This window comes from Scaptodrosophila lebanonensis, unplaced genomic scaffold, assembly GCF_003285725.1.
Source record: "Scaptodrosophila lebanonensis strain 11010-0011.00,11010-0021.00 unplaced genomic scaffold, SlebRS2 tig00000053-arrow-pilon, whole genome shotgun sequence".
NCBI classification, from domain to species: Eukaryota; Metazoa; Arthropoda; class Insecta; order Diptera; family Drosophilidae; genus Scaptodrosophila; species Scaptodrosophila lebanonensis.
This window is the reverse complement of record NW_022060548.1, coordinates 8,654,752-8,678,263: the sequence shown is the minus strand read 5'-3', so window position 1 is coordinate 8,678,263 and position 23,512 is coordinate 8,654,752. Positions and strand designations below refer to the sequence as shown.

General features: G+C 35.1%; 1 protein-coding gene across 2 annotated transcripts in view; it reads right to left on the bottom strand.

Annotated features, from left to right (window-relative positions):
• The window catches only part of LOC115623955, a 51,157-nt gene that overhangs the window by 9,138 nt on the left and 18,507 nt on the right, over positions 1-23,512 (bottom strand). For both annotated transcript variants that reach the window (XM_030518520.1, XM_030518519.1), the window contains exon 2: positions 17,617-17,660. The gene's annotated coding sequence lies outside the window, so the exon portion shown is untranslated. The remainder of the gene's footprint in view (positions 1-17,616; positions 17,661-23,512) is intronic.

The following is a 23,512-nucleotide window of genomic DNA, read 5'->3' as shown; positions in this document are numbered from 1 at the left end:
CTGAGCTCAAAAAACTGTGTCAACAGCAAATTGAAAAGTTGATTTAATAAACAAACACAACAAGAAAATGTTTGCTTAGTATACCGAGTATAGACCAAATTCAATTTGGCTTTGACGCTGCGTGTGGCTAGGCTCTAAGCCCAGTCAAAGAGCCGAAGTAGGCAACGCAGTCAGCTTAAATAAATTGTAAATATAAATTGGTGTCTATGGCATGTCGAGCTCGTGGCAGTCGGGCCCCAAGAATGTCTCGCACACTCGTAAACACACAGACCCGCCAACTAAATTAAACAGTTTCGCAATCCAAAGTTTTGGGCATGTGTGTCACGACGTCGTCGCCCAAAAGCTCGCCGCCGCCTTCCCCTAATCCGAGGCGAAGGAAGTTTTTTCTCTTCGGGCGTACTTGGACAGTTTACGTGCGAACGCATCGGAATGCATTTAATTGAACGATCGAGCAAACATATATGTATATATATATAAATACATTTTTTATTTTGATTTTGCTATTGAGTATGCCAATAGGTGCTTGAAATGCAAGGTCTTCTAGTTGCCCGCCTCAGGCTGTAGTTGCTCGTACTCGTAAATAAATATGGCGAGTACGTGTAAGTATTATGTGTGTTATAGTAGGCATCGAGACTATATAGTTTGTACAATCTTAACTGTTGAAGTAGGCAAGAGTGTGTTGAGCAAGCGTTACGGTAATTTTAGTTTGTTTACTACGTATATGTATGTTTTTCAGGTGCTTCAAAACTATTCATTTCTGTAATTCCTGTAAACAAATATTCTAAATAAACAAATTGTATTGACACGTTTTGCGTATAAAATAATTATTTCAAAGCATTTTTGCTTTTTTTAGAGTTTACGTCTTTCAATCTAAAAACCAGTTTTATAAACATACTCGTAAAAATCAATTCAAAGTGGGAAATATCTGTCAATTTCATAATTTATTTGAATATTTTATCTTCTCATTAGAATCTAATTGTCGTTTTTCATTCAAACTTGCACAAAATGTGTTCAGCGAATAATTAACTTGAAATTATGAACTTAAGTAATGTTCCTAATCGTTATCGATAGTAATTCTGATAGTCTTAAAAACATTCAAAGTTACGAGATTTTAAAGTTAATGTTTATCGAAGCTAAAAAGAATGGAATCATCATCTCGAAAGAGACTTAAAAAACGAATTTTTAATAAATACCAGAACAAAAGAAATAAAAATAAAGTAAAGAAATGCTATAAAAAATATTAAGAAATAGAAAACAAAAAAATAATAATTTAAAATAAAAATTAATTAATAAAAAGAAATCCATAAAAAAATATAGTAATAAATAGACAATAATTAAGAAATACTAATAATTATATGTTTATTTAAAAATGTATAATAAAACACATTTAATATGAAAAGATTTCAGATAGCAAAAGTGATCTTAAATAGTATTATTATTATTATTATTTAAAGATTGTTTCAATTAAAAGCTTTGCTTCTCATTTAATGGTATACCTTTTCTAGAATTCTCTATACAAGTATAATAAATTGTTTAATCAAAAATAAGTTTTATGAAAGCATTTTTACTGAGTGTAGTTATAGAGACAATATGCAAGTACTCAGATATTAAAAACTGTAGTCAAAATTCGCTATATTCTAACATTATAACATTTTCAACAGAATTTCAATTAAGGTAAGATATTAAGCCTTAGAAGAATTAAAAAATGTAGAAAATAATTGAATTATTATTCCTTTTCCTGGCCATGCTGTATGCTAATTGCTTTATAATGTACGTTCAAGTATTGACAAATGAGCAACACGTGTGTCTATTATGCAGATAAAGATAAATGCCAACGACTTAATTACTCGTACTTCACAGGCTCACGTGGGGCTAATTAAAGCGAATTTAAATTCAGCACATTCCTTGCTGATAACACAATTTTGCGAATAAGCAAACGATTTGATGTGCGACATAAACTTCAAGTGCTGAATAAATGGAATCACATGACTTAACCGGCAATTACAAGCGAAATTCCAAAAAGTTATAAAAGCAACTTTGTTCTTTTCAGTGCAGGCTGGCTATATATAAAAAAAAAAAACAGTGTTACTCGGAAAAGCAATATAACTACAAAATGAGGCAGGAACAGGCAATTGCTTGTAAGTATTGTGGTAAATATTTGTCATATGTGTGTAATGAAAAAAAAAAACGAGAAAAAAACTAAAAGATTTATGCATGTTTTAATTGTTTTTATAGACAAACACGAGAAAGGGTCAACATGGGGCGCCGACTTAATAAGCCAACTTTGCTGACACGCAGTTCAGTTTTTGCCATCTTTATGTTTAAGTTTTTTAATGATGTTTTGGGTTAATTGAGCCAACAGCTGAAGCAGGTTTTTGAATTATGTAGATACATTGTGTGTGTGTGTGCAATTTTATATTATTTTTGTGTATTATTAAATTTTCTTGTCTTTAACGACAGCCGATGTGTACGTGTATATGTGTGTATGAAACAAAAGACAAGGCAGAGAAACCTTTTTGAAAGTGAATGCCTTGACATCATTTTTGCACTGCATTTGTTTTAATTTATGTTTTTTATGAATTTATATATTTTTTTTCCATGCGCTAAAAATATTGTTGCTGCGCCTTTGTCTTCAGCCATATTGAAAGACCACTTTGTTTTGTATGCACTTCATTGGCATGCAGCGCAGTTTTCTTTATCTGCCGCAATTAGGCGTACAGAAAAAAAACTAAAATAAAATATATAAATAATTTAAAGAAGCTGCGCAAAATAAAGCAAACAAACCATAATAATTGTGTGCACTAGGAATTATTTAATAAAGTTGCGTTCATAAATAACTGGCGATGTCATCGCCAAAGACAAATACCTTTTCGCGTAAACAACAGCTTCACGTGGCGTATACGTAATGAGCGAGCGTTGCAAACAAGAGGCTCGTGTCTGTCCCCATTCTCGAGCTTTGTCTGCCCCATTAGGCATAGGTTTGTCATGATGTCTGACTATGAAGTAACCTCTACCCATCCATAAACAACATTTGCACGGCACTACACAGCAATTAACACGAATTTCTAAACGGTGTACGTTACAAATGATTGAAATAGTTATTGATAATTGCAGGAATGTTATACAAGTATATATCTTCTATCAGGTGCGTGGGAAGTGAGTAAGCACAGGCCCATACACAAACTCATACTTTCTGGTACTGGGAAGAGATTGGTATCTCTATCTCCTCCAGTTTCGGAGATCTAGTCGTTCATACAGACACACGGGCGAACCGTTGGGCAACACTATATTAAATACATATTTTGTGAGAGAGATTTTGGACAACTCCTTCTTTGTTATGAAATATTCCCAACAATGTATTATATTTAAGAAAATATTTGAAAGTGCACATAATGTTGAAAATATAAATAAATATACAGGGAAAGTACAATTTAATTGTTACCACTTGCTAATTACAATTATTAGACATATTTGTTGTTATCGTTTTTTATCAAAAAAGAGAAAAAAAGTGTAATTCGCACATAAATTGTTGTGTAGTGGCTCTTCTTCTTCTTTGTCGTCATCACTAATTGTAAATCATTTGCGGCCATCGCCGCCTGAGGCCGCTGCTGAGACTGAGACTGAAACTGAGGGGCGCAAAGAGCAACAATGGAACACAGGGAACAGCACTTAAAAGCTGTGAACGTGCCCGAAGTGAGTTTCACCAGCTTACAACAAAAGTGTTGAGTGAGTGCAACATACTGAATACATATACATACATACATACTCGTATGGTTGGGTTTGTCAACTGCCCGGAGAGTTAACAAAAGGGACTACAACAACACCCCAGCAATTTATTAGCGAAAAATGCCACCAAGCAGGTTAATTGAGTAATAAAAAAAAGTGCAAAAAGAAAAAATTTGCTAAATAAACCAAAAATATACAACGAACAAAAAAACAAACAGCCATAATGTGCAACAAACAAAAAACTGCAACAATAGGCCATCTGCCGCCGCCTTACAAGCCGCACCAGACTTGCAACAGAGCGAGCGCACAGTTTGGCAGCCACAGTTTTGTAATCACACTGCAGTTTGGGAGTCTCAAACTGTCTGACTGCTGCTTTAGAGTTGTTGCAGCAAAGATTTATTGTTGTTGTGGCAACACTTGACAGCTGCTTGCAGTTGTTGCAATTCGTGGTTGTTGTTATTGTTGTTTTTGAATGACCATTGACATTTTGTTGCTGTTGTTGTTTTTGTTGATGATGATGTTGTTGTCGCAACCGCAGTTGCTTCAAAAACTATTAATTGAATTTCAAGTTTGTTTACAGTTGATTTGATTTTTAATTGAAATATTTTTCAATTATTTCAAACACTTATCTGCCTGCTCAAGTGCACAAATACATATAAAACACACATGTATAGTATACATATGTATATCTATATAGCTGTAAACATACGAACGTACAACATTCACATTTATTGCCGTAGGCAGTAAAAGTTTTTAGTGTCAAGTTTTGTTTGTAACTCCGAGTTCGTATTGGAAATGTTTAACACGATTTGGCACATGCATTAAATAATAGATAGTCATGAAATGATGGGCTTACAAAATAGTGACGTTGCTCCGATTGTGGAGAGCATTTCACCAATCGATTTCAATTACTTCCAATCACACACATGCACTTCTAATCAATGACAGTTTAATATTTTTTGAGCTTCAGGTGGGGAAATTCCAGCCTAATATACGCGTATATCCGTATCTATAGCATATATAGCCGACTTGTCATTTGTGATAACGTTTTACAATGCATTTGTTTGGGAATTCTAATTTGTCTTGATATGTCACGCATAGCAGTGGAAATTTTGCGGAAATCTGATTTGATTTCTTATCAATAATGTTAAATTCCCCCCCAAAAAAACACGTATCGTAATTCTTCTGAAGAGTGCTGAGCAATCAGAGATAATTTACAACATTTCATTCAACACGATATTTTGACATCTCAAAATTTGTGTTGAATGTAAAATAAAGAAAGAGTTGGTTGTTTTAAAATGTGGAAATTCATACTTGAACATTTCCTTAGCTGAAATTACTTAATTTCTCATTTAAAGATATAATGGGATCAGTCACATTTAAATATAAAAACATAATCAATTATTTAGTGAAAATAAAAGTAAAGCCAGTAAAGCATGACCATCTGCTGTATCGATATGTTTTTAATTTAATTCGTAATCTATTTAATCTACCTATTTAGCTATCTATCCATCTATATATCTATTATGCAATCAACTATTTATCGATCTTGCTATTTATCTATTTTGGGGAATTCCAGAAGGCCTTGAAAGTAAAGCGGTTGACCCTGCATTTTATAAAAATAGGGATTGGTCTTCTCACAAGATTAGAAGCTTTTATTACAGCGAGAGGGATCTAGAAAAAATGAGTAGAACTATGTAGGTTCTTACAGACCAGATAAAAATCCATATATAAAAACTCATCAAGATCTCAAATCCATATTCTAAATCTCATCGTAGAGCTAAGTAAAAAAGATTCCATAGTATCCATTTAAGAAAAGAATATCTACAAATATAGGCATTTAAGTGATTAAATGTACCTCTTCTATAAACAAATATCTTTCAAAGTTACGTTTCTTTAATGCTATGTAAGTACTTTGCGGGTAACAACAACATTACCATAAAAAGATAAATTTAAAAAAAACTCAACTACGTTCTAAGTCATTACTAAATGTTCTTCCTACACCAGAGCGCAGAACATTAGAGCTAAAAATAAGAGTGACAATCGTGGCGATTCTCGCAATTCTAATGAAATCATCATTAGCATACGACTTGGCCTTTAACTCTACCTGTGGCCACACCTCAGGTTTTTGGCCAATTTGTAAACGAGATTCTTTCACCGGTCTAGACTGTCAGATCTTTGTTTACAACAATAAATAATTGCCTTTGTTGCTGTCTTTTGCGTTTTTGCCATTAATTTTCACTTTCTGTTTACAGACAATGCGGCGGATGTTGTTGATGCCACAAAGTATATTTATATATATATATGCTATATGTGAGTATTCGCCACGTAACTATTCAGTTTTAATGACTTTATCCGCTGCCCACTAAATCGCCATACAGAATTATAAGCACACAGATACATATATGTATGCATGTGTGTGTGTGTAATAATTTAATCATTTTTATACTTGTCACGTTATTCAATCAGCCATAATTCAATAAATACATAGCTATCTATAATTTTTTATCCACGCCAAGCTCATCAAATTTTATTAATTAATACTTTTTTTTTCAATTTCCGACTGTTGCTATTTGGTTATTTATTTATACATACAGTATAGTACATAGTCGTATGTAAACAATTTTCCACTCTCGCTCGTGTAAACCAATGTGATTTAGTGGCATTTAGTTAATTATTGTACGCTTCATAAATATAAAAGGCGTTAAGAAACAATTAAAATACAAAACAAAAAGCTGCTAATATTTTGCGCTATTTTTAATAACATTTCACGATTGTGTTTTTGCTAAATTATTCGCACGCATTTTTGTATTTTTGTTTGCAAAGCGGCTCACGTTTTGTACAAATTATAATAATTAAACATTTTTGATGTTTAGCATTTGTACGTTAAAATTATCAAAGCTCAAATATAGATCGAGGTGAGCCGAAGGGGGGCTAAAGGGGTGTTTCTTTCAAGTTCTGATTTTGCATAATTGCGAATACATACGTATATGGAAGATATGGGTAGTTATTCAAGCATTTACTGATCGCACTGTATGCTTTCTAATTTTGGCACCACATTATTTTTAGAACCATGTCTGATTAATGAATTTAAAGCCACAGATTTCAGTTGATATGGTTAATGACCATAATAACGATTCATGACAGCGCAACTTTCGTTTGCGATATCCGCAAATGATATCCGCATATGAGAATGTATTGCTAGTTTCATTTATTTTAGTATGAATTATTACTTCAAATCTGATGACAAAAGCCTATTTTTAAATCAACATTTACTGTTGTTTTGTGGTTAAGCAAACACTTTCATTTTCTATTTATAGCTGTGTTTAGGCTAAACATTATTGTTGAAGATTTGTGTTCCTCTTCTGCCATTTCGACACAAATTTTTGTAATTTATTGGAGCAAAGTTATTGCTAAAATGTAAATAAAACTAGAGCTTCCAGCATAATAACTTTTAAATGCTAAATGCTTAAAAAATTATGATCTTTTGAAAATGTTTTTTGTTTAGTAGCAAAATAGAATGATATGATTATTTAAAAATATTTATTACATTCCGTAAGCTCAACTCGGTGAGAAGACGCATGATTCCAAAACATCGATAGGGTATTTTATTTGCTTCGTTAATCACCTTTTTGCTTTTACAGATATATAACAAGGGGCGTTCTTTTCTAATTTGTTTCATCTGAGAATGTAATTTAAAATTTTCTTATAGAATGTTAGTAGATCAAAGGTAAATGGATTTTCTGTTGAACAGCTATAAGAACAAATTTATATGCAACACGTTTAAGAATATTTAATTAAATTATTAAAGTTTGATTATATTGTTTTTTGCTTTCGTAAATACATGTATCTCCCTCTTTCTTTTTTAACACGAACTTGACGTGAAATTAATTATATGCTAATAACAATTTGTCATTTATATAATTTGAATGATTCTGTGATTTTAATGAATTTGTGGCCTTTTTTGTCCGGCAATTTAATTGATTTTTAATATGTTTTAGACAAACACAAATGTTTTCTAAATTTCGTGCTTCTTCAATAAATTTGTCAGTCGCTAATTTGTACTTTTAAGTATTTTATTCAACCTGGCTTTCGCACAACTTGAAATGAGCTTTATTCGAGTTACGAGCGAAATATTTCTACTAAAGCTTACAAATTCGTTTGGAATCTGTTTTTATTGATGTAATTATAATGAGTCACAATTTTACAATTATAAATACATTCTTATATAGCATATACTAATTAACAAACAATATTTATAACATTCTGTGGCTGACCATATATTAGAATTGTTTACTTAAATTAATTGAATTACATTCATTTGGAAAGTCAGTGAACTATGCAAGTACAAGGTACATTAGAACAATTTTCTGGAATTACAATTGCTGTAGAATATATATACACTTAGGTATTTAATCAAGGACTTTATTGCCTTATAGAATAAGTAGGAATTTCTTTTTTGTCTCTTCCCATTTTCCCAGGCTTCATTTTGCTAAGCAACGCAGCTACTCAGCTACCATCGTACCCTTTCTTTGGGATATCTAAGGCGTGCAGGAACTTATAACAATAAGTCCGATAATCAATGTATTTTATTCAAGCATTATTTTCAATTCATCTATTCTAAAAGAACTACAAAGCAAACATTTCTTCGTTTTTGAATCAATATCTAAAAAAAATTATTTGGCTAACTAATTTGGTTATTTATTTATTGTCTCGGAAATATCTTCAAATGTACACCTACTTCCTATTATTGTCATTACTATTTACTAGATAAACATAATTGATTAAAGTGCTGCTGCCTGACACGGCAAGTGTCAAAATGTTCAGTTATTTGGTTGACACTTATTCAACTGATATAAGTAATTGGTGAGCGTACAGGCTTCCGCCATTATTGGTCAATTCTTGTCATTAATGTAGCTAAAAAAAAAAAAGCAAGTACATTTCGAGTTGTAAGTATGTATAAGCCTGTATCGAGCACCGAACAAAATTTTGCGCATTCGCTGCTTATTTTGTCAAACAATTAACGGGCATTTGTTGAATTTCGTGTGAAAAATTTCCACTCAACGATATTGGCAACTTATTGGCTGATTTCAACAGCCAAAGGCAGGCAGGCAGGCAAGCAGGCAGGCGGCAGGCAGTTAGGCAGTCAGGCGAACATTTTTTTTGGGCCGGTAAAAGTCAAGAGTCAAATTCTTGGCTAAGATAAGCAGCCCAAAGGCGGCTTAGTCATAGCCAGCCGTGGCAAAATTGGCGCGCATGCGCAGCAAATTGCTAACACACACACACACTCGTATGAGCCGAGCGAGCAAGCCATTAAGTTATTGGCCAAAAACAGTGCTTGCAACATGCATGCATTGGCAGAGGCAGCGGTAGCGGCAAGAGGCACTTGGCCAGTTCTTGATATCGCCATGTCAGTCGTCAGAGCATAGCTATGGTGTGTACGTACATATATATATGGCCGATTGGCCATTAGCCAAGGTTGCCTCTGGCTCAATGGCTTGAGACTGGCTGATTGTCCGGTAGCCGCAATTGCTTCTGTGGCCGGCTACTTGCAGTTCTTTGATATTTAGAATCGGCCACAAACAAAAACTAAGCGGCGAAAAAAAAAAACAACAAAAAATTGAATGCCCTCTTATGGATTGCGTTAGCATGTATGCATGCCAGGCATGCAGCAGCAACAACAACAACAACAACAGCAGTAGCAGCAATAGCAACAACACTAACGAAAAATTGGCCAACACAAGTTGGCTAAAATGAAAAAAAAAGTGGGGGAAAAAAATATACATAGACACCAACAGCGACGCCAACTAAATTGCTTTGCTTGACTATGGTTTTTCCTTAGTCCGTCCCTCCATCTATCCAGCCAACCAACCGTCCATTTGTCCATTTGTCGGTTTTTGTGTACTTGTTACGTGAGAAAATTTTTTAAAAGTGTGCTTTTTTACTTTTTGGTTTTTGGTTTTGTTTGTCTCTTTTTTCTACTATTTTTTTAGTTTTGTTTTTTCATCTACAGCTGCCAAAAATGTTGCTGCGAAAGCAACAAACTGTTCAACATGTTTGCCATTTGAGGCTCAAACTGTGGTCAGCAATCGGAGTTAAGTTCGGAGTTAAGAGAGCGTTGGTCTAAATGTTGCTGTTGTTGATTTTTCAAATGCATTTGGCCGGCAAACCGCATTGCGATTGCTTGTGACCATGTCTGGGGAGTTGAAGTGAGAAACCTTGGTGTGGTTTTGGGCGAAGGGTGATGGAAACTGGAGCATTATGAACGGGAAGTGAGGTTGTATTTTATATTGGAAAGTCTTTACAAAATAAAATATAAATTAAGGCCAATGCTGGCAAAGTTGTTGTTTTTCTGTTTTACTCAAGCAAACAGCAACAAATGCAAATAAATTAGCGTTGAATAGACTTTCAAAAAATATTACAAAAATATTAGCTTTATTTATAATAATAAAGTAATTGTTTTTTATGAAAAATAAATGTCTTAAAGAATTAAATAAGACAATACTTGGAATGTGGAGATTTAAATATTATGAATGTTAAGGATTCGAAGTTAAAGTTCCTACAATACTGCAGCAACTTGCAGGCGGAAATATTCGCCTGATCTTATAAATCACTCGTGCAGGGCTCTAATAAATTGCTTGCTACTAGCAATCAATTAAATTATAATTTCAGTTTATCATTACAAAATACTATAAATACGCTTAAATACAGTTTGAGAATTTTTATTGCGATTCTATATATTCTATAACAATGCATTTTTATGGGCATACGTCTAATTCCAACATTATTGAGAAATTGTTTATTTGCTGGCTCTCTACCAAATGGAATGGAATCGAGCAATTGTAATAAGGCTTGCCAGTTTCTAATTATAATGGTTACATTTAAGTTGCTTGGCAACTGCAACTAGCAAGCCCTGTCCCCCACCTTCTACCGCACATCACGCACCCATTGCCACATCTATTGAATTTCAATTAGCGCTCAAATTTACTTCAAATTTCAATTGCAATTCAAAACTAAAAACCGAAAGGGTAACGCAATTGAAAACAATAAAACACAAGTACATATAACATGTACCCACAAAAACAAAAACTACAAAAAGGTAGCATTGAACTGCAATAAAAATTAATTTGAAGGAAAAATGGCCAAATATTAAACAATACATGATGATATTGTTAAACAAAACTAATTGTGAGCACACACATAAATGGCTTAATACAATAAATATGTAAAATTTAAATAAATAGCTCAAAGCCTTCTGCTGCTGTTGCTGCCGAACTATTAGCATTTTTTTCTTTGCTGTATGCTAATTTTTATTTTTTCTACAATATGTCGAAGCAAAAAACGTGTGAATGGCATTTTATTAAATTCATAAACAAAAAACAAAGCGAAGCAAAAAAAAAAAAAACAGAACCAACGCAAAACATCAAATGCATATCAACAAATTAAGTAAATAAGTCTAAGTGCCGACGCAAATAAAGAAACAGAAAAACATTTGTACAAAAGCATGTTGGCATATGTTTTTAAAATTTGTATTTGATTTTTTGCAGCACTTGGCGGGAATTTCAGCAAATTAACATATGAAGTAGGAGATCCCTAAGTATTACGTAGGTATTTGCAAAAAAAATTAACTTCAAGTGAAGAGTTAAGAGTGCTTTTATGAAATAAAATCCACAAAAAGCAAACACTTGTGGAATAACAAAAAAAAAAAAAATCTAGAAAAACACATTCCCTCTCGTCCAGCCAGCAGCCATCCATCAAAACTTGGCCTCTCGTTAATTCCGAGCAATATTTTGACCCATGCCCGCCCGACTCAAAAGCCTTAATTAAATAACCAGATGCCTTTTGTTGGCTTTATACTTTTGATATTACGGCTTAATTATATACGACTGTATATACTCGTACATACTTATATATACCGATATATCTATATGGCAGCACGCATATAGAGAGCCATTTGAATGGGTGTCATGCATGTCAGAAGCAATAAAGCGTGGAAACAATGCTGCCCATGCCCCTGCCCCTGCCGCAAGCCCCCAAGCGTAGTAGCTACAGATCACCACACGCCTCCAGCTCCTCATCCACCTCCACAACCAACTCAGAAGTCAGAGCTCAGCGCTCAGCTACTCAGCAACTTCAAATTGTGCGCAATTCAGCGGCAAAAACGCCGAAGCATATACAATACAAAATGCCTACAAATTAGCCGCACGCTTCGATTCGAAGACGACAATTTGCGGTTACTTTTTGATAAAAATAATAAATTGCATCGACAGTGCTATAAAAATAAAAGTTTAAAAACGTATTTAAATTAATGACAGAAGCACAAACACAAAACCTTTTGCGTTTCCCAAAATAGGGTTCTAACAAAAAAAAAAAGAAGCTCACTTCAGATCTTCGCAATAATCGTAATTGCAGAACCTAATGCACAGAGAGAAAAAATGGCTTCAAGAGTGAGGCGCAAGATCGATTCCAAGGATTATTATACTCGTACTCCACTAGTCAAATATTTTCTAAATTTTTCAATATAAGACATCACGTTTTTAATTAATATTAGAAAATATGCTGAAAATGTCAATCATTGGAAAATATGTCAAGAAAATGCATCCATTTTCAATTCTTTGTATCAAAACTTTCAACGTATTTCTACATCATACATTCCTTTTTTCATTCTTGTTATCAAAATATCCCAAAATATTCGAAAATATGCAAATATACCTTGTTCTTTCTCAATCTTTTTTATCAAAGTATGCCAAATATTAGCAAATATGAGTCGAAGACCCGAGTAGCTAGCACTCGTTAGTTTAATATTAAGTTTAGTATTAGATACTAGATTTAATTTGTAAAAATAAAAAAATAAGCAAAGATGCAAATAGAACGCGTTAAAAAAATTACAAATTAAAATGGAAAATGTGCTATAGATTTCGTCCCTTTTAAATTCTAAATTATATTTTTTGTAATATTGAAGCAAATAGAGTGACAAAGAAATGAAAAAGCAAAAATATCTCGTTTTTGTGATTTCATATTTATTTCCAAGTAAAGTTTCTTTATGCTTTAAATTCGTGTTTGAAAGTTTAAACTAGTTTAGAACATCACGTATTTTTGAACAGTGTATAGTACATACTAGCAGCAACTAAAATACATGAAAGAAATTAAACCAAGCACTAAGCAATTTCAATTAAAATTGTGGTTGTTGGTGTTGTTTTCATCGTCGTACTTGTAATCGTAAGTCAACGCGCAAGCATTTTAAAAATTATTTTCGTTTAGATTTCTTCTTGCTTTTGTTTTTGGATACTCGTTCCGACCATTAAACGAGTTAAACGCTTTTCATGACAAGCGGTCCCGGCTTGTTAGCCGTGTTGTTGTACAAATTGGCAGTGCAGTGAATGCAGCCGGGTCTTGGCTCAGACTTTGGAACGGAATGGAAAGAAATGAAACACACAAGCCACAGACAGACCACAAACCCAGTCACCAATTTCGACAGCCGTGCGACACGCAACGAAAGTTATGATATGTTGGCCATATAAGGAGTGTGTGTTGTCGCTTCCGTGTATCGTTATATGATGCTATAGCTGGTGGCAGTTGGCAGTTGCTAGTTGGCTAATACATTAAGCCACTTAATTGTGCTGTCAATTTCTGAAACGTACTCGCATGTGTTATGGCACAAATTCTTGGTTAGTAATTGCAAGTAAAAGTCTTTCGCGCTCTCCATTTCACTAGACATTATGGCAATTGAAATTGTTCGTGAAGATATATATGAAGTGTCGGCTCAGTTTCACCTGACACGGCACGTACGGAGGGGGCTTAAGGCTGAGCTTCCACATGATGTGTCAGTGAGAGTTAAACAAGAAATTCTTTGAGTAAAAGTGCTTAACTGGAGTTCACAAAACCATTTGTTTGGCACATGCCAAAAAATTAAAAAAAAAAAAACCCCAACTGGCCAACTACTGTTTGGCAGCGCCAGCTTCGAGCCAATTGAGTGGTAGAATTATGGAGAATAGACAGCTGGGTAATTATAAATTTGTTAAGCCGTTTGGCAACAAATTCTCGAAGGGGGGCAGAGCATGATTGGCCACCAATTTTGCGTCAGCATTTATGCCTTTTTTTGCGTTTAAGTGACGGATTTGGCGAATTCCATTTTAACGCCACTTGACTTGACGGTTTTGTTTTTTTTTTTTTTGTATTTTTTTTTAAGACGCACGCCTGTTAATTTGTAATAATTAATTTGCAACTCACCAATGCAGGCAAGAAATTTGTGTTTGTTTTCTTTATAGAGGAGCTAATGAATTATTTATGATAATTTAATTAAGCCGTCTTTATGGCTTTATACTAGAAATATTAAGAGCAGGATTGGGAGGGAGTGGCTTTGACGTTTTTTTTTTTTTGTTTTGTTGCGGTAATCCAGCAATATTGGATTTCTTTAATTTTTTATTAAACCGCAGCTAAATTTGCTTTATAAATAAACATAACTTGCTGACGTTTATTTGCTTTTTACTTTTCTCCTTGTCGCCATTTCTCAATCGTTTGATAAATAATTTATGCGGAAAAAAAATTGCTTAATTTATTTGGTTTTGGATTTGTGCGTAAAAAATAAATTTGTATTATTAATGGCTTCGTGGGGCAATATGTCTGTTGTTCTTTTGTTCAAGCCAAGTTCAAAGTTTATTTAAGCAGTTAACGTACAGCATATATATATATACTCGTATATATGTGTGATCGACGTGCTTGTGGTTGATTTGTGTTTGGGGCTTATCTGTTATTAAAATTAAAGGCAGCTTTATAGGAAATTCTGAAGAAAATGCCTTAGCAAGCTGCGGCTGTCGCGCGCATAGAAAATGCCTAATTGAAATGTGGCTTAAATAGTTGGCTTAAAGCAGGAAGTTGTCACGCTTTAAGCCGCTTATAATGCTCAAGATAATGGCCACAACTTTGTCAGCATTCAAAGTTTCCAAGTTGTGCACAACTCTTTCAACAATCTTTCGAATAAACTGCGACTTGGGAACTGAGTTCAGAAAGAAATTAGAAATGGCTTGGCTTCGTCATTCCTGACGAGGCAGTTTTTAAATGTAAAAATAATTTACTGTGTTTAAACGACCATTTTAAAAGGTGTCGATGGGTTTAGTTGCTTTCCAATTTAAAATTTTATTTGTTATTGTTTTGCTATGTATTTGTTTTTTTTTGGCTGCTGACTGCAGAAAGATCTTGATTTATCCAAGCCCGTCAAGTTAAAAATTTGTCCCCTCATTTTTAATAAAAGAATTTTACTTTAAGTGCTAACTTCAAAATCTATACTTAGGTTTGAGAAAAAGGACACTTTGCTAATTGTGGCTCAAATGTTTAGATTTGATAAAAACAATTCTATGTTAGATCTTTTCGGATTAATCGTCTAAATTAGCAATAAAAGGAATGCGAGGTAATATTCTCTTCATCGATAGCTTCAAGATAAGCAGAGGTGTGGGGGGAAGAGGCTGACTGTGGATTAGTTGTTCTATCTTAGACAGATAATAGTTGGGGCACCACCTCTTATATTTGAACTATTCTTTTATCAGAGCCAGACTACATTTAAAGGAAACTTGAGAATTAGAAGACACGGGACACTCGGGAACATCTTATGCTCAGCAGTTAGCATTATTCGAGTAAATAAATAAGTATTATAAATTATTAAAAATTTCAACATTATCTTCATTTTGTACAATCCGAGACATCTGAAAGATCTTTGTTTTAAGTCATTAAAATGCAAGTAAATAAAATCATTTAAAAAACAATTCAACGAAGTACGAAAATTGTGTAACAAAAAATATAATGATCATAAAATTGGAAAATTGGAACTTACCACGAAATCTACAATCAAACAAATATAGTTGTAAGCGAGTTACTTGGTAGTTCGACAATTTATCTGTTGTTACAGAAAAGCCAGAATTTGAACTAAATTAAGATAACAACACATGTCTCAAGCGAGCTCTGTAGTGTCCAGTTTATCAGTTTTGCCCCCCCCCCCCCCCCCCCCCCTTTTAGAAGTTAACGCTGCGACTATCGGATTCATCAACATTATTCCAATACAGGGCGTACCAGACAAGTGAATAGATGAGGTAAATAATGTGTTTTGGAATTACCGTTAGACGTATTTGTGTATTGCGACATATTTAGAAAGGTAAGATTACGATAAAGATATATAATCGAGTAGAAAATTACACTTTGCTTTCAGTTCAAAATAGCTTACTTGTAATATACCTCATTCTGATAATTCCGCTTAAACGACATACTGCATTGCCTAACAGACTACGCAATTTACTGGCTGACAATATTAGTAGTAATAGGTAAGTATAAAAGATGTAATCATTCGCGAATAAACACCGCATGTTCTCAAACAATTATTTGTTGTGCACGCGCATTTGAATTATTCGTTGTGGCTGTCGTCGAGTTGCAAATTTATTTCCTGTGACAAAAATTTTGCATTGTCGTTGCCGGTATCGTGCGCTGGTCAATCATCATCATCATCATCTTTATGGGTGCTTCTATTAAAATTATAGCTGCTATATTTATTCGTATACACCGGCTATTGTGCAATCGCTGTCATTTCACAATGCGCAATGGGTTTTTAATTTGGACAAAAATAAAGTAATGGAAAAATGAAAAACGAATTTATCGATGTTCGCGGGCGGTCGTGCATGAAAATTGAAATTATATAAGAGATCGGCTAATCTATGAACGGCAGCAATTTGCGTGAAATGATTACAGAGGCAGGCCTAATGATAAGAATTTGCATAAAATCGACCGAATCAAATGCCGGACCAGTAGGCGCCATTTAAAAACTTGTGCGCCCATTGCTAGCCACGGGTCGCGACCTCATTTTGCGTGGAATTACAGTTTCGGTCTGGTCTGAAGAAAGAAAACAACAGCAACAGCAACAACAGCTGTAGACAGAGTGGGAACAGGCCGGTGGGATTTCGCCATGTCATCGATACATATGTACATATGTGAGGCCGCGGCCGCGGCGGTGGCAAAAATAAAAAACCTGTTAAAGGTTAAGGCGCACAGAGTAGGCCAACATTTAAATGTGTGGTAATTACACACAAACAACAGCGGACCCTCTTATGGAAGGCCGTTGAAACGGGAGAAGGGACAGCAACGACTAAGTAGTTTGTTTGTTGCAATTAAAAAAAAACATACTCACACACAGGGAAGAAAATAAAAACGTGCTGACGACGTCAGTGCCACAAATTAACATTTAAATGCTGCGCAACAGTTAGACTATAGCCATATAGGTATGTACGAGTATACAAACATATATATGTGCACGTGTATATATGTATATCTGCTGGTAATGACAACAAACAACAAGTGATTTAGCTCCAAGCTTAATTGAACGAACATCTGAACAAAGGTACTCACAATTGTTGCACATTAGTTAAACGACAGTAACAAAATGTATTCAGTTATGTAAGCGACGATCTATTTGTTTTGTTTATTTTTAATTGACACACATTTAAGCCTTAAGCGTTGTGCGTTTTGCGCTATTCCAGAAATGTCTGGGTGAGTTTGCAAAAAGCCGCAAGTTCACAGAACAAATAACATGAGAGTTATGTATAGTGTGTTCGAACCGGTTGGGGGCCATTTAAGAGCCTTGGCTGTTGCCAACTCTCTTAAATATTCGCATAATTTAGCTGCTTGTATAACCCTGTTTACTGGTCACTATTAAGGGGGGTTTTCGTAATCGTCAAAGAGAAAAAAAACTGGAATAGGTGGGGCAGAAAAGATCCTCATAAATTTAATAAAATTAATTTACTACAGTATCGCTATCTACATAAATAATACCTAAAACGTAAATAGTATTGGTTAACAAAATGCAATTTCCATCGACTTGAAAGAAAATCAATAGACATTTTTAACACTTACCAATAAACGCTTGCCTCCAGCAAATATCTCTCGGCCTTGTAGTGCTGCAAAGAGAAGAGTGGAGGGAAAAGGCGAATTAGTAAGACTTTTCGCTTTCAATGGACTGCTTTTCAAATGCATTTGCATATACATATGTACAAGTATAGATTGCCGCATGCGGAAATCCCAAACACTAATTCACACGCAGCTTATTAAAGATTTCACGCATGCCACCACCACATGACGCAGAAACCAATAAGCCAACAAAAACGAAATCACTTTCAGTTGATTGGCCGCGACTCATTAAGGAGAGAAAAAACATATATATATATATATATATAGCAATAACTAACAGCAAATGATTCAATGCGTTGTTGCAATTATAAGCTGTAGAAAATGAAAACATATTGCGCGTCTGTCGAACTCCGAAGCGTTCAGTAAAAGCTGAACGTGGAATTGATGGCTAAAAATCAAAACAAACCGAACGATTGTTTTGTCACAGCAAAAAAATCGAAATCGAAATCAACTTCAGTAATAAAACTCAATCAGAAGCAATCAAGCAACTGTTTGAGCGAGAGCGGCAGATACTTGAGTGGCTCAATTGTGGTTGCGGCTGCAGTTTTGTATCTCAAAGATGCGTCAGCGGGAAAATAAAAACAACAACAATGTTGATAAACTTCTGTGGGCAAACACACCATAAAACGAATAAAAAAAAAGAGAAAAGAATAAAAAAAAAACACGCAGAGGAGCATAGTACAGATTTCAGATACTACGACATTGTACGAATGTATCTCAACAAACTGGCCGCTCAACCACTTTGAAATTCGGTCGCATGAATCAAGCAATTGTTCAAGCGTTCATTGTTGTATCTACAAGATACGCGCCGCCTTGCCAGCTGCCACAGCTTAAGATACATTCTGAATCGACTACAAAATGTGTTTATGCTTGTCTTGTCTGAATCTCTGTCTGTTTGTCTGTCTGTGTGTCTGTGTGTTGTGTGGCGAAGCAAAAGTGGGTTTGGTAATTGCCTTGAAACAGGTTAGCGCAGTTATGCTTTTTTTATTCTTGGCACTATCGTAGTTGGTGTTGTTGTTGGTGGTTCCCTGTTGCAGCTTTTTGAAATGCAAAAGTATCTGTGAATCGTAACTTGACTAATTGTTTAGCTGCCGCTGCCTTCGCTGCGTAACTTTAGCCAATATATGCCAACTTTTCTCCTTAACTCTTTTTTTATCTTTTCAGTTTTTAGTTGCTTTGGAAAGTTCTGGGCACGACCCCATTTTGTAGCACTTGTAGCGCCATTCAATTAATGACGTTTGAGGCGAGCGAGTTGGCCAAATGCCTAGTAAATAAAGCAAAGTATGGCTAATAAACTTAACAACATGATTCTGCACTTTACTGCCACAGCATGCCACTAGCCACCAGCCACCGTTTCCACAGCGTGTGTTGAATGTACACAAGAAGAGGCCAAGCCAAAAGATACAGATACAATTGTCTGTATAGTTGTTCGACTAATACGCCAAAACGTGCAAGTTACACTTTAAATTGTGCTAGATTTTGAAAGTTTTCTTTTTTGTTTGGTTTTGTTTTGGTTTCCCATTAGTTTTCAATCAAAACTTCTTTTCATTCATAAGCTAATGGCGATGAGCTTTTGGCGTAGGCTGTACGTACGCTGCATTGCACAAAAATGTTGCGCTGCACAGTGGGGAATTTAATCAATACCTTCCTCAAGCTATTGAGATGCTAAGAACCAAGTTTGTTGACTTTAGCTCCAGGCTTGACAGAAATAGATAGGTTCGGACGTTCAAACATTTAAACAGACCTAACGATTTGCACATAACTCCTAGGAAAAATTTTATTGCATTATATTTGAGTATTGTTTGTTTAATATATAAACAGTAGAACTCTAGCAGATATACTTTTCAAAATATAAATGTTCAAACGTTCAAACGGACAAACGAGCTTATTTTATTTATATGTAGCGTTGTATTTGTAGATTATAATTAAGTATACCACGTTTTTGGATCCAGTAAATTACGAACTTACTAACATTATTATTATTTTTAATTATTAATATTATTTATTTTTGACCTTTTTTTTAAATTTTTTTCTACAAATTTTTGTTTGTGGAAGCGTATTCTCTTTAAAAATTAAATTTAATAAAAAATTAAAGGCTGTAACTGCAATGCGTTCCTTATGCGAATGGTTCAGACGTTCAAACGAACAGATGAGCTTAATGATGTCTAATGCACTGTATTTTAAATGATTTAAGTGTGGAAATATTGAAAGCCTATGTTGCTGTAACGTTTTTTATTGGAATAAAAACTGCAAATACTTGTAGAAAGCACGCCAATATTTTCCAAATTTGATGTATAGTAATATGAACTATTCCACCTAATTGGCTGATGCTACGAAAAATACTGCAACTTTATTTGCTGTCAACATACAAATTTTGATTTCTGTCTATAGAATAAAATAATTTAATAAAAATTGTATAAATTGATAGCAAAAATTGCGGTCACTGTGCTTGAATTCGATCGATCGCCTGGCATGTCGATCGGTGTCTGCCTTCATTGTTAATTTATATGTGTCGTCCAGCCCCCACAATCAAGTAACCAGCCGCGCTTTTGTTTCTACGCGTTTGTTTCATGGATACAGATACACATTGTGAACAGCGACTGCGGTGCGCTTTTCATTTCCGTTCGCCGCCACTGCCAACCACTGCCTGAGCCGTGCTGTGCCCACATCTTTTTATTTTTATTTTTTTCGATATTCAAGAGTCTCGGATCTAGGCGGTTTTGGTCTTTGGTCTCCGGCCAAGTCTTACCACTCAACCAGCCATCTTACATATGTAATTGCAATTGCTTTGTCTGCCGCACCGCACCGCTCCGCACAGCACTCCCGATAGGTTGACGATGAGGAGCGCGCACCTTTTAATTTGTGCGGCATTTTCTCTCTGTGTCTGCCTCATTTTAATGTTGTGTAAAGTTCTAAGGCTGGCCGAGCCTGGTAGCCTGAAATAAAAGGGGCCTCTCACTGGCTAGGCGGCGCGTTTGGAGCGGAAGTGCGTTCATTATTTTTAATGATTTTATTTAGTGGCCCAGCATTTTAACGAAGGTAGTCTCCGCTCAGCTCAGCTCAGCTCAGGTAAACGCAATACGAGTACACTACAAGACTCCTTGTTGTGTACAATCTTAGATAGATGAAGGGAGGGGGCGGGGAAGGCTAGTTGCATTCAAATGCAGCAAATAGTTCTCCCAGGCTCAGAGTTAAGCTAAGATGGAATTATAGGCATCTCTTGAACTATTTGACATGGCAGAGAAATTTTTTAGCAGCCAGCTAAGATCGTATGTTATACATTACAGATTACAGACTTGGAATGCAATGCATACCTACTGTTGGAAAACACGTTCTAGGTCTAGGTAGCTTGTATTGTAAATGTTTTCTCTGATCCTAGTTGAACGTTCAGGCTTCGTTCAACTTCACATCATCGAGCTTGCAACATAGAAGATCGCAGCGTGTAAATTGTGAGGAAAATCAAAAACAACTACGAATGAAAAAGAAGTATCATAAAAATAATAACAATTACTTCTCCTAATAACAATGAAGAAACAGTACCAAAAGTTTTTCTTTCCCATGCAACATATATATAGTGGATAGAAAAAACACCTCTAAGCTGTCTTGCATCACTAGTTTCTGTGCTTTTTTTCACTTAGCATAACTAGCATTAACTATTTTATAATGGATCTGCCACAGTCGCAGTCAGTTTTCAAGCCCTTTGCTGGTCTACTCTGAACATTCAGCTTAACGCCCATTCATAACCAACCTCAAGGTCTCTATTAATAGCACACACATACCTACACAGTCATACAATGATATATACAGATATATAAAGTTGGTCTGCACGCCCAAGTTGGCGACCCTTCACCCGACGCTAAATTGAAAGCCAAATTGAAACTGAAACCCCACAAATGTGAGCCGACTTGAGACAATCTGTATATCGTCTGGCCTCTCTCTATCTCTCTCCATATCTCTGGCTGCGCCTGTGTCTTTGTCTTTGTCTCAGCCTCAGCCTCATTCTCAGTTTCAAATCGTCGACATGTAATTAAAAGCAAGTTCAATTGTAGGCTAACTGAATCTTACAATTACGGACGAGCTGCGCGGAGACTGCGAGCTAATTTTAATAATTGAATGCAACGCACATTGACATTCTCTCAATGACTGATGGACTGGTGGACTGGCGGACTGACTAACTGTCAGTCAACTTTGACCGTAAAAACTGAAAAATCGAGGCGAAACAATTGTTAAGTTCAGTTCAGACTGATGCGCACGAACGCCCCTGACTGACAAGTGTTGAATGGCCAGTTGGGTGCCGGGAATGTAGAGTGGAGGAGTGGAGGACGGGGGCTTGGGGCGACTGGCGGCAATTATAGACGTTGCATGAGTGGCACAGTCAGACACAGCAATGGCAATAGAAATAACAATAACAATGACGACGACGACGACTTGTAGCATTTGATTTGCAGTTGTGATAATCGGGGACTGACGTCTGATCACGAAAATATGTATAAAGCGGCGCTCAGGTCTACTACAAACATATTCGATTGAATTAGAGATGGGCAATGGAATATTAATAGTAATATTAGTTATAGAAAATCAATAAAACCTATGTTATGGCCAGTTATTTGCACGCAAACACAAGTCATGAAAAGTAAAACCGCAGTAAAAAACTTTCTTTTTGATACGAATATTAAAGTCGTATGACAAACTTTTAACTAAAACGATTTGTGAACAAAGTTTCGGCCTGCTTGACCTTTTTAAGAAGTCTTAAATCGAAAATATTGATTGCGTGCACTGATGAAAACAACAGCCTGTATTTATCCTTTGATTTTTATATAAAACTTATAGATCAATATTTTTTAGATGCTGTTTGAAGATGTTATTTAACTTATCTAACTTTTCTATGGGTTTTAAAGAATTTTCCAATGTTTATTTTTAACACTTTAATATAATATTTTAGTAACATAAAAAAAGATGAACTAAATTAAAGGTTAAAGATGATTTGTCTTTCTTTAATATGAACGAAAGGCTACAACATTATGATCTAAGAAATTCATTCTTCATGAAAGGTTGACCCTTTTAACGTACAGCAAACTAAATGCCTGACAGGCTTTTAATCGAATAGACGTTTTGGAATTAGAATAACTTCCCTAGCAATAAAGCTATTCTGTTTTATATCCACGACAATGGCTGATTAAAGTTTTATAGCTAATCAGTCAGTTGCTAGAGTTGCTAAATATTTATTTTATACATAATAAAAATGTGAAATACTTTTCCTTATTGCCTTTCCTGAAACTAAATAGTTGTTATGCACTGTTTTGAAATATTTAGGGAATTTTTTGAGCGAATAATTGCGAGCATTTGTTGAAGTATAAGGTTTTAGTATGAAAACGAAATCACATTGCCTGCCCACCTCTAATACTCGTATATACTTGTATGTTTTGTATTCCATTGTGAAATCTGGCTGCCTACTGCCACTTGATTGTTATGCAGTGATTTACATATACACGTACATACAAACAAACAAACGAAGAAAAAAACAAACATATACATATATGCGGAAAGGTAGAAAAGCGACAGATACTAGATAGGATAAAATAAAGAAGAAGATACAAAAGCCAACTGATAGATAGACAAACGTCATTCATGTTTAGGCAGGCAACAGCGGCATTAGCATCATCATCATCATCATCAGCAGCAGCAGCCGCATCGGCAGCAACATCGTCATCTTCATTTGAATCAATTAAATTCAATCGCTTTTGTGTGTGTGTGTGTGTGTGTATGGTTGTGTTGTGCATTTGCAGTTGATTGATCGGTCGAGCTGAACTGAGCTGAGCTGAGCGCGCAACGTGAGCCGCGC